Source organism: Kogia breviceps, chromosome 2 (assembly GCF_026419965.1).
Source record: "Kogia breviceps isolate mKogBre1 chromosome 2, mKogBre1 haplotype 1, whole genome shotgun sequence".
Lineage (NCBI taxonomy): Eukaryota > Metazoa > Chordata > Mammalia > Artiodactyla > Physeteridae > Kogia > Kogia breviceps.
In genome coordinates this window covers 77,718,916-77,731,123 of record NC_081311.1, presented here as the reverse complement: position 1 = coordinate 77,731,123, position 12,208 = coordinate 77,718,916, and positions in this window count along the sequence as shown.

Below are 12,208 nucleotides of genomic sequence, written 5' to 3'. Positions count from 1 at the left end.
CTAAAATATGACACAAATGCACTTATCTACAAAACAGAAACGGACTCATAGACATTAAAAACAGACTTGTGGTTACCAAGGGGGAGGGGGGAGAGAGAGGGATGGACTGGGAGTTTGGCCTTAGTAGATGCAAACTATTACATTTAGAATGGATAAACAACAAGGTCCTACTGTATAGCACAGGGAACTATATCCAGTCTCTTAGAATAAACCATAATGGAAAAGAATATTTAAAAAAGAATGTGTATTTGTGTAAAACTGAGCCACTTTGCTACACAGTGGAAAATAGTACAACATTGTAAATCACTGTACTTCAATTGCACAAAAAAAAAAAGGATAAAAAAATATAGGGAGTCCTCTGGTGGCCTAGTGGTTAGCATTCCAGGCTTTCACTGCTATGGCCTGGGTTCAATCCCTGGTCAGGGAACTGAGATCCCACAAGGCATGCAGGGAGGCCAACAACAACAAAAAAGGGTTTAAAAAAAAATTAGGCTCTCAATTTTTGTGTCAATTTACTTGTATTTTAGTCTCTCTTTACTTGAGAAGTAACTTGAAACATTTTATAATATAAACACACATATGAAAGTTGAAAATTAAGACTGAAGTCAAGAAAATATTGAAGGAAAAAATGTAATAAAAGAAATATCAGAACACCTGAAGTTTCACAAGGAAATGAAGAATACAGGTGCACAGATCATCTTTTCCCTTGTGGAAGAGGATGCAGAATGAGGGGGAGTTCAGAGACTTTGGTAGCAAATAGATTTTAGCAGAATCTGAAACAGGCAAGTTGTAAGACAAAATGCTACTAATGTTTAGACCAATTCTTTATTTTCTCTTTGCTATCTCTCAGTATTTAGTTACCTCTTTTAATGGAAACATCCTGCTTGCCTAGGCTCAGGCACGGTGAACCAAGGGTTTAGCAGTAGTGACAGGATAAAGTCTGAAATATCTAGTCATTTCTCTCTTCCTATGTCCAGGGCCTATTTTCAGATTTAACCGAGAGGGTCTGAATGTCCTTGTGTTGTTGAAGGTCACATTCCCCCAGAGGGAGAAACACTACCACAAAGAGATTGATAACAGAAAATTATTACCTCTGAATTTCCTGGCAACCAACACAGAGAAACATGACCTGCTGAAGTTATTTAATCTGATACAATGCACGAAACTACTTTAGAAGAGGCAAATCTTTACTGCACTATACTCTAAAAGGATTACTTTCTATTTTATTTACATTATAAGAAGGATTCTAAATATTAAAATTGGCAATATATCCAAAGGCAGGTGTGCAGAAGATGCAAACACCTTGTCTGATTTTTGTTTTAAAGATAATAAAGTCTAGAGTCACAATGTTAAATTACGATTTCCTAACCTTCTTCTTATCTGTGATTATTGGATACATCTTAGAACACACTTTCTTCCAGGCATGTGTTTACCAGGTACTTTAAATGGTCTTTCTCGAATATTAATTATCCCCACCTACTTTGAGATAACCTGTTTATAAGATGCAAAAGAAATTAATTGGGAAATAAACATTCCTTAATTATAAAAATGAATGCACATTAAAAAAATTAGAGAAAATGGGAGAAAACGAAACAGATGGGAAGCAGTTCTAATAATATACACTTAAATTTTTTGTTGTCACACGATATTCCTTTCCCCAAGTCTGCTATTTTTCTCTTAGAAATCTTCCTGGTACAGCATACTCTAAGGAATAATAATAGTTCCAAAGAGCTATGGACAATATATATTTTGGATGTGTTGGTTGTTTCTGAGTGGGTACTTCCTTATTGGTAATACTTCCTTATTACACTTAGCATCACTATTATCTGAAGCCCATTTAGATGAATATTCTTTCTTTAGATTCCTCAGAATCCTACATTAGGATGGATCCTTAGAAGCTGCATTAAAATGTAACAGCTCCCCAACCCTTTATCTAGAGTCTCCACACATGAACATAAATAAAGTCAATTTAAAAGGTCATCAATACAATGTCACAGCTAAAACTTTCCTTTGTGTCAAGCTATTATTTCTTAAAGACCATAAATATTGGGGTGACCACACAGTAACAATTATTTGGTAAGGGCTGTATTATGCTTTTGACATATCATGGGGTTAATGACATTATTATACCAAAGGTATCTAAAAAGAAAACCAAAATTTTTGCCAGAGTAGATTCTCTCATAAACAGATTTCCTAATAAATGTAGTTTTCCCTCAAGATAGTGAGTAGTGGGATACTGATTTCATGCTAATTTTGACTTTGATTCCTCTATGCCATTAATTTATTCATCAGCAGTGACATGCCCTGAACTTCACAGCAAAGCCAAAGGTCTCGAGAGATTGAGTTAATTAGGTCAATGGGAAGGAGAGTATATAAAGCTCAGTGTGCCAGCTCCTTTAAAATAGTGAAGAGCCCATAACTAACCCCACTTATTTTAAAGATAATTATGAGTTTTTCTTAGTGTTTACTTTCTAGGATTGATTGTGTGATATATTATTGAAAAAGTTGGAATAGTTGCAAAATCCTCCCAGTAAGGGGGAGTATTTACAGAAGTTGTTATTGGTGGTCACAATAAATATCATTTTTCTTTTGTTCTATTTTTCCCTCCAGTGGACAATATATGACTTATGAATGGGTTTCATGTGTGAAAGATTTGGGTATAGCTGTGTGTGTGTGTGTGTGTGTGTGTGTGTGTGTGTGTGTGTGTGTGTGTGTGTACAGTAAAGAATTTAACCTTGCCCACGAAGAGCTCTGGTCTTTGGCCTTGGCCTTTGGGACGTAATCTCTGAGCCCTTGGAACGTCATTCCTGATAAGAATGTAACAATATGATTTAGGGTAGGAGCTGGCCACCCACACCAGATAGTCTAACAGTATGATTTGGGGTGGGAACTTTGGGTCACACAATATCAGCTCAACCTTTAGAGGGGCTGGACTCAGAGATGAGCCACGTGGGTGGTCACCTATGCCTAAGTGATGGAACCCCAGTAAAGCCTGGACACCAGGGCTTGTGTGAGCTTCCCTAGTTGGCATCACTCAGTACTTATTTTCACACAATGATGCCAGGAAAGTGATGCTGACCCTGACTCCTCTCTGAGAGGCCAACTTGACCTTGAGGCTTAAGTTTGGGAAGACTGCTCAAAGGAACGTGAGTGGCAAAAGTACTTGTAAGTTTTACTGTGCAGGAAAAAATGCAAAGTAAACAGCTTGTCCTTGGTATCAATCTGCACCCCACTTGTATTCTCATTCCTACTTCCTATTATCCAACTCAGGGGTCTATGCATGCATGTGGCTCATGGGGCACTGCATGCCAGGCCTGCCACCACAGCATCATTCCATATCATGAAAATAATTCTCATAGTTATTCAAAGCATGTTGTAGCTTATCAGGTAATTTAAACCTAATTGTTAATTAGATGACAGGTGAGTGTGCTATTCTCTCATGGCAATTTATACTTATGGAACAATAATGCCTTCAGTTGAAGAAATGAACGTTGAGATTCCAGACACCATAGTTTCAGGCCGATGGGAAGAGATGCTTCTGATGTTTGTTCTTCATTTGTCAAATATTCTCAGTTCTTCTCCTTCCAGGCGTGTCATAGGTTTGCTTTTCTACACCTACTGGGGCTGAGAGGGGCCGTGTAAATAGTTCTGGCTGGAGTTGCACATTTAAGAGCCATGCATAGCTTTTCTGCTGGAGCATTGAAATACCAGTGTAACACTGCAGAAATCTCTCTCCCTCTCAGGTGTTGGCTGCCTCTTCGGAGTGAGTTCCTGAGGGACTATAATAAACAGCACACCACTTCTCACCTACAATAAATTGGAAATGGGAACTAGAAATAAAACTGTTTTTTCAAGACACCAAGCTTTGTGGTCTGTTTGTTTGCTCAGCATAATCTAGCCTATCCTGAATAAGAGTGTGGTGGGTACGTGATGTATGGGAGCGGGGGCAGTATTTATCCTTCCAGAAAGTCAGCTTCCTCACCCATGAAAGGGTGGTGATGACAGTTATCTGGCTCATGGGGCTGTTGAAAGAATTATCACAACATGTACAAAGTGGTTAACCTGGATTTCAACACATAGTATCTGATAATAGCCATCAGTCATTAATATGGCACCATTTGATATGACAGCAACTCTCTAAAGATAAGCGATCACAGACAGTTTATACCATACATCTAATCACGCATGAATCCATCATTTCTAACATTAAATCATTAATACATATAAAAATACTAATATCAGGCTAAGACAGCAGTGCTAAGTAAGGAGATGTATTGAAAAACCTCAGATTTCTCTGAGCTTTATGGACAGATTGACCCTTTGAATCATCCATACCCATTCTCTTCTCATTGAGAAGTAGCACCACAAAGTGAGAAGCTTCAGAAGCAGGTATTCAAAAGCAGCTCCCTGAATTAATAGTTTTGTGATGCTGGGAGTTACTTAAATTCTCTGACAATTAGGTTCTTCATTTTCAAAATTCAGCGGACTCACAATTTGGCTGACAATCCATATCTAATCCATATTCTGTCTAATTATCTATCTAATACTAACCTGTTTAATTTGCCCAGAAGATCTCCTTTCTCCTGAAAACAACCCCCATGTTATTTTCTTGGAACTATTCCTCTCCTTAATCCAAACAGATGATTCCGATGGGCCCCACTAATCACAGAAGCCATCTTCCATTCTACTTCTCCCCTGCCATCCTGGCCACGCAGATGGCATACTCCCCAGGATGAATCAGTCTTTGACCTAAATTTTTCATATTAGAATTAATAATGGAAGAAAGTCTCTTCATAGCTGATGAGAGTCAGAAAGATGAGCCCAGAGTTGCCAGCAGCCCAGGGCCCCAACTTCACGGGAAGAGCTGCTCAGAAAATAAAGCCTTTCCCACAAGGCTAGACGAGAGTTGGAGAGTAGCCTGATGCTGTGTGTTTCTCCATTTTCAATTATTCTTGAGCTCCTGAGACTCCCCTAACTTGACCTCAGGATGTTTATGTGAGCCAATACAGTCCGTTTTTGCCTCAGCTAATTTGTTAGAGTTCTATTTTTGTTTGGCTAATTGTTTTAATTTAAAAAAATAATTGTTTCAATTATTTTTAACCAAATGAATTCTGACTACTGTTCTTTAGTCCCTAATTTATAGTGATTGCTCAATGAATTTTACTTTTCTCCTATGTTTCCTTTCTTCTAGTTATTTCATAATTTTATGTAGAACAGCAGTTTCTAAAGAGTGGTATACTTTCAGGGGGCCTTCAAGATCAAAACTGGGAATTATTTGCTCTTTTTATTGCGTTGGATTTACACTGATGGTTCAAAAACAGTAGTGGTGAAAACTGGTGGTGCCTAAGCACAAATCAGGACAATGGCACCAGACTGTATAAGCAGCCATTGTATATTTTCCTCCACACACTCGCAGGAAAAAAAGAAGAAGAAGAAAAAAGCTAGTTAGCTAGTTTCATGTAAGAATGTTCCTGATGAGGCAGTAGAAATTACTAATTTTATTATATTTTGATCCCTGAGTCATACTTTTTAAATATTTACTACATGCTCTTTTTTTAATGTTCTAGATGATAAAATGGGAAGTTTACATTAAGTACTTCTGCTGCGTACCCAAGTACAATGGTTTTCTTAAGGAAGAGCACTTAGAATATTGAGCTGCAAGCTGCACTTGCCACTGTATTTCCTGGAACACCGTTCTTCTTGCAAGAACAACTGATAGACAAACTGTAGGTGTTCAGATTTGGCTTGTTGCTTTAAGGAATAAAACTGATAAAATTCAATCTTAACGGCAAAAAAATGTAATTCTGGAAAACTGTATCTGCCACTGTGAACTCAACAGCTTCTCAATAAATACTAGTAACTTTCTGATGAGATTAGTGGGGATATTAACAAATATAATTTTTGTTATTGAATAAGGAAATGTGTCAACATTTAGAAGATCTGCATAACACAAGTAAGCCAATATTTCCAAATGGCCAATCTGTGATTTTACAAAATGATTCATGGGTAAGAGGTCTATTCACAGTGCAAGACAGATCAATGGATTTTAAGGTAACTGACTATGAAAAGTTTATTAGTATAATTTTAGATTTGTCATTGCAACAGACCTTTAAACCTGCCACCTGTAGAATTTTTATGTAGAATTAAAGAAGAATAACTACAATTACCTGTAAAGGCCATTAAAAAGCTCCTCTTAATTCCAGTTACCCATCTGTGCCAAGGCCAGATTTTTTCCATATATTTCAGGCAAAAAACATAGTGCAACTGCTTGCATACAGAAGCAGATATAGGAATGTAGTTGCATTCTACTAACCAAGAAATAAAAGAAATTTTCAGAAAGATAAAGTAATGCTGCTCTTCCTATGATTTTTTATTGTTTAATAAATATAATTATTTCATAAAATGTTATTTATATTAGTATGTTATATGTGTGTCTTTTAAATGAATTAAGACAAATATTTTAAAAATATCTCAGTTTAAATATAAAATATGGTAAACACTGACAGATAAAACCTAAAATCTATGTAAAGCAAGCTCTTCGGGATTCCCAAGAATATTTGAGTGTAAAAGTGTTCTGAGGCCACAAAGTTTGTGAAACACAGACCTGGAATGTTCCTTGTCTGTCTGTTCATTCATCTGATGCATTTCTAATGGTCAGAAGTACATTCTTTTTTAAAAAAATTTATTTATTTAATTTATTATTTTTGGCTGCATTGGGTCTTCATTGCTGCATGCCGGCTTTCTCTTGTGGCGAGCGGGGCGTACGCTTTGTTGCGGTGTACCGGCTTCTCACTGCGGGGGCTTCTCTTGTTGCAGAGCATGGGCTCTAGGTGTGCGGGCTTCAGGAGTTGTGGCACACAGACTCTAGAGCACAGGCTCAGTAGTTGTGGCACATGCAGTTAAGCTGGCTCCACGGCATGTGGGATCTTCCCGGACCAGGGCTCAAACCTGTGTCCGCTGCATTGGCAGGCAATTCTTAACCACTGCGCCACCAGGGAAGCCCCAAAAGTGCATTCTTATACCTGTGTACATTTGTTCCTGCCTGGAATAATGTTCCCTTCACTTTTGTACCTTAATGAATTCTTCTGATTATTAAAGACTCAAATAGAAGTTTGTTTTCCCAGATTCTCCCTTTTTTCTTCATAATTATTTTTACAAATTTCTATTATAAACTTGCTGCATTAAATTATTATTTTTTGCATGTCTGAGGCCTTACTGGTCTGTGAGATCTTGGAGAGCAGACACTCTCTTTTAATGTATCAGTACCTAGAAAAAGGTCCAGACCATCATAAGTACTCCATACAAACTTCCTTCGTGAAGGACTGAATTTTTAGGCTCTTTTAAAACAACTTCGTGCTCTTTTATTCCCCTGCCATAAATGACCATGACATTGGCAAAGTCAAGTACTTCTACCAGCAAGCTAGATGCAAGGAATTGAGGTTTATGGCCAGGCTTCAAAGGGAAACCAATCACAGAAGGAGAGATACTATATTGTGGCTTGAGGGAATCTGGAGATCTCTAAAGATTTCCAATATTTTTTAGGTGCCTATAAGAGGCAATATCCACTTTCCATTGACCATCTTTACCCGTGAAATTACAACACACTGAAGTTATCCTGAAAGACTCAGTTCAGTTAATGAAAAGAAAACTGCCAGCTGGCATTATCTGCTGAAAGCAACTGAGACACATGGCATGAGGGCTTTTCCAAAATTTTTCTAATTGGATAAAAGTGGGAACATTTCTCAAGATTAATAAGAGTGTCAAATCATGTCCAGCTGGCAACCTCAGGATCTCACTAAGTGTTTAATCATACAACATGTGAGCATCAAAACAATGTTAAGTAGTGTCCTGGAGACTGCTTCATGGAAGGTAGTTCATCTCCTGGGCTACCAAGCCTACTTTTACCTGTGATTGGTGACCACTGCCTAAGGCTAAAAATGAAAGCCTGTTCAGTACAAAGGCTGATCCAAAAGAAGCAAATATTACTTATAACCACAAGCCAATCTGACATCTTCCATGCTGTTCCCATCTGCTTCAGATATTCATATTGGACAGTTTTCAAATGACAGCAGATGTCCCAGCTAGAAAAAAAATTAATCAGCTGAAAAGTATGCCATTACCTAACTAATTTTATAGTTCCAGAAGTCAGAAACTGGTTTTGGCCATCACCCTGATTCCTCAATTTAAAACCAGCTCTCTTGTGAAATGAATGGTGTTTGCTTAGCTATGTAGAGTTTATAACATGAAACATCTTTAAACACAGTATCTAGGTGAGGAGGTTGCATTGATTTTTTTTTTGTATTTATTTATTTATTTAGGCTGTGCCAGGCTACTTGTGGGATCTTAGTTGCCCAACCAGGGATTGAACCCAGGCCCCAGCAGTGAAAGTGCCAAGTCCTAACCATTGGACTGTCAGGGAATTCCCTTTTGGTCTTTAAATAAGCTTCTAATTCTTCAGATTCATAAAAATCCTCTACAATTACAAAAAAAAAGAAAAAAGAAAAAGCAACACTGTGTCAAATACAAAAGATTTCAACTTCATTTTCTTTACCAGGATTCATGCCTAGTGATCAACTGTAGAAAGCATGCACTTTCTGTTTAATTATGTTCATTCACCACTAGTCAATTGTATTCTATATAAAATAAAAGTGAACATCAATGGGCAAAGAGATAGAGATCCCTGTACATCTACATATGTATCTATGTCTGTCTGTCTATCTATCTATCTATCTATCCAGAAAGAAATATGAAACAACAAAGTGGTGGAGAACAAAGGAGGCCATGGAAAGCATGGGACAAAATCAATCCTAGAACCAGTCCTGCTAGATTTCAATGATAACTTTGGTAACCTTCCTTATAATCAATGCAGTTTTGCTGTTGGAAATGCACATTCATTACTTTCATTTTACTTGTAATATTTTATTCAAAGTGCATTTATTGAATGCACACTAATAGCCAATCCCTCTGTTAAATTCATGGTTTCTATCCAAATGTAACTTTCCTCTAAGAAAGGATATAATACAAATCACATAATCATGCAGGCAAAGATAAAATTGCAATTGTGACATGTACTATATTGAGGGTCACATGGAGCTATTTAAACTTATATTGGGTGATTTGAATAAGTGAGAAATTATGAAAGTATTTCTAGAAGAAGAGATACTTGAATTGAGACAAACTCAAAAGGCTGAGTAGGTGTTATCTAAGTCAAGAGAGGAGGTATTAACATTACAGAGAGTATAGTATATGCAATGATTTTGTAGGGAGAAAGAGTGTGGCAAGAAAGAGGAAATGATCAAAGAAATCAGTATGGCTGATTAAGAGGAACAAAGTTGTGTGGTTTCAGGCAAAGCTGGCAAAGAAAGAGGTTAGCTCATAAAGAATCTCATAGGTAAAGTTAAGACATTTCTATTTGCCAAAGTGCAATGCAAAGCCATTGATCGATTTGAAGAGAGATGTATCATGGTCAGATTTGTGTTTTTAAAAGATGGATCTGGTTGTAATGAGATATACAATTTGGAAGGATTCAGACTGGTTGTGTGTAGATGGGAAAGAAGCTCTCTATCAATAGTTGAAGCTAGGGAAGACAGAAGTTTAGACCAGGTAGTGTGCAAATGGAAAAAACTGGACGGATGCTAAAGGCACATCAGAGGTAAAAGCAATAGAGATTCGTGGGGAACTGCATGCTGATGTGAGTTTCTGGCTTACACAAAGGATGTTTTTTTACTTACATAGTATATCTGGAAGAAATCCATACTTAGAGTGAGGACTGTTGATGGATCTAGTTTTGGACATGCTCATTTTGAGGTGCTCATGTAATTTCAAATGCAGTTATATATGTGTCTGATGATCAAAAGAAAGTTCTGGGCTTGGAATAAAGATAAATAGAAGTCATTTGTGTAGAGGTGGTAATTGCAGCTCCAGGTAAGATAAGAACATCTAGGGAAAACGTTTAGAGTGAGATAAAAGGTGATTATGGGATCTAGACTTGAGGATCTTTAACATCTAATGGCCAGCTAGAGAAGTATGAGCCTGCAAAAGAGACAAAGAAGAAATAACAATAGAAGTTGAAATAAATTAAGATGAACATGTTACCAGAAGCCAAAGAGAAGTGTTTTAGGATTCAAATAATGCTCAACAGAGTTGAATAGTGACAAAAAGTAAAGTCAGATCATAATAGCTAATATTTTTGAGTGTTTACTGTGTGCCAGGTACTGTTTTCAGAGTTTCATTTTCATTAACTCTTTTCATCCTCACAAATCTTCCACATGCAGTAGTCTAAATTTAGTCAATCCATTTAGTCTTCAATTTAGTAGTCTTCAATTCAGTCATTACACTAAAACATTGCCTTTGTTCTTAGTGTCATGTAGTCATTGGTGATCTTTGCTAGAACTGTTTTAGTGAGGTGATGGATTTTAAGAACCAATTTAGAAGGGTTAAAAAGTGAGTAAGAGGTGAGAAAAAATACAGGCAAGTAATAGACACCTCTTGTAAATACCAACTGTAAAAGGGTGGAGGGAAATAAGTCACAGTTGAAAGGATACAGGGAATTATTAATTTGCCAGGTTTTAAACGGGGTTACTGAAGTCTGTTTAGCCAGTGGGCCCTGACCAAGGTGCTGAATTTGTGTGCTGGCTGTCTCCTCCTCGCAAGATTTACCCTGAGGAAATAGAAAGAGAGACGGAGAAGGAGCAGGAGGTGCGGGGAGGGGGGTGGGGGGAGAGACAGAAAGAGAGAGAGAGAGAGATAATCTTTGCAGGGCAGTGTCAGGAGTCAACTCAGCACAGCACTGGTAAAATAGGAGAACTGCTGAAAGCATTTGTTGTTCCTCTGACCCTGCCCTGTTGGCCTCCACATTTGCCCTGAGCAAGAACTCTGGTCCAGGTGTTCTTAGGAGTACATAAAGTCAACACAGTGCAGAAGCCCTCATTTTCTTACTGAGAGGAAATGAGAAAAAAAAAAACAACAGAAAACCAGTAGGCAATAATGGCTTTAGGGCAGTTGCTTTCTGATTCTCTCCTCTAAACTGGGGAATTTTAATCTAGCCCAGCCACTTGAAGTGATGTCTAGGACCAACAGCATAATGATCATTTTGGAAACTGTGAGAAATGCAGAATCTCGGGCCCCACCCAGTCCTCCTGAAGTAAAAATCTGAATTTTATCACGGTGTTCTTGGAGAAGGGTGAAAATCAGACCTAAGAGTTGTTTTTAGGAAGGTGAGTAATTGACTATAGTTCTCTGATAGATAGGACTTATCTGTTCTTAGCGCTATACATAGGAACAGGGCCACCCTTGGGCTTATCTGTTCTCTGTCCACTGAGCATGGGTCCAACTTCACCCCATGCTAAATGCTTAAGACAGTAGTTAGGCTGTTCTATGCTCTTGTTTCAGATACCCTTATCTCTTTTGATATGTTTAAGGTCATTTAAAATTGCTGGTCCCTTTGCTGCAGAGATTCAGGTTATAAAAAGGCAGAGTAAATTATTCTCTCTCCCACAGATACACTTCTCCTCCTAGGGTAAAATGAACTCACGAAGACACTGGCGGGGCACAATCATTTTAAAAAAATTCCTGCAAGGTAACAGATTTGAACAGAAGCAGAAATATTAGAACAGATGGACCATGTGTTTAAAATAGAATTAAAATAACATACAAGAGATTTATGTATTTAACAGTGAAATAATACACATTTTATTTTAAGCAAATATGAAGCATTTAAAAAACTGACTAGGTATTAGGAAATAAAAAAACTTTCAATATATTAAGACAACAGATGTAATACAGAACAAGATCTTTGATAACAAAATAATTACTTTAGAATTAAATAATAAAGAGTAAACTAAAAAAAAGAAATCCCTGAATATTTGGAAACAAAGAAAGCCTCCTAACTAATGCATGGGTTTAAGAAGAAATCATAATGAAAATTTAAACAATATTTGGAATTGAAAGGTTATGAAAACTGTATGTATCAAAATTGGGGAGGGCTGTAAAATGGTATGAACCTAGAAAGTTAAAGCTCTAGATACTTTATAAAGTAATGAAGAGAGCCAAAATTAATGAACTGTGTCTATATTTAAGTTTACATTGAAAACCCCAAAGAATACATGGGTAAGTTATTTAAGACAATAAGAGAGTATGCATTATAAGCTGGGTATAAAATTAATGTAGAAACAGTGATGCATTTCTGTATATCAGCAGTAAATAACAA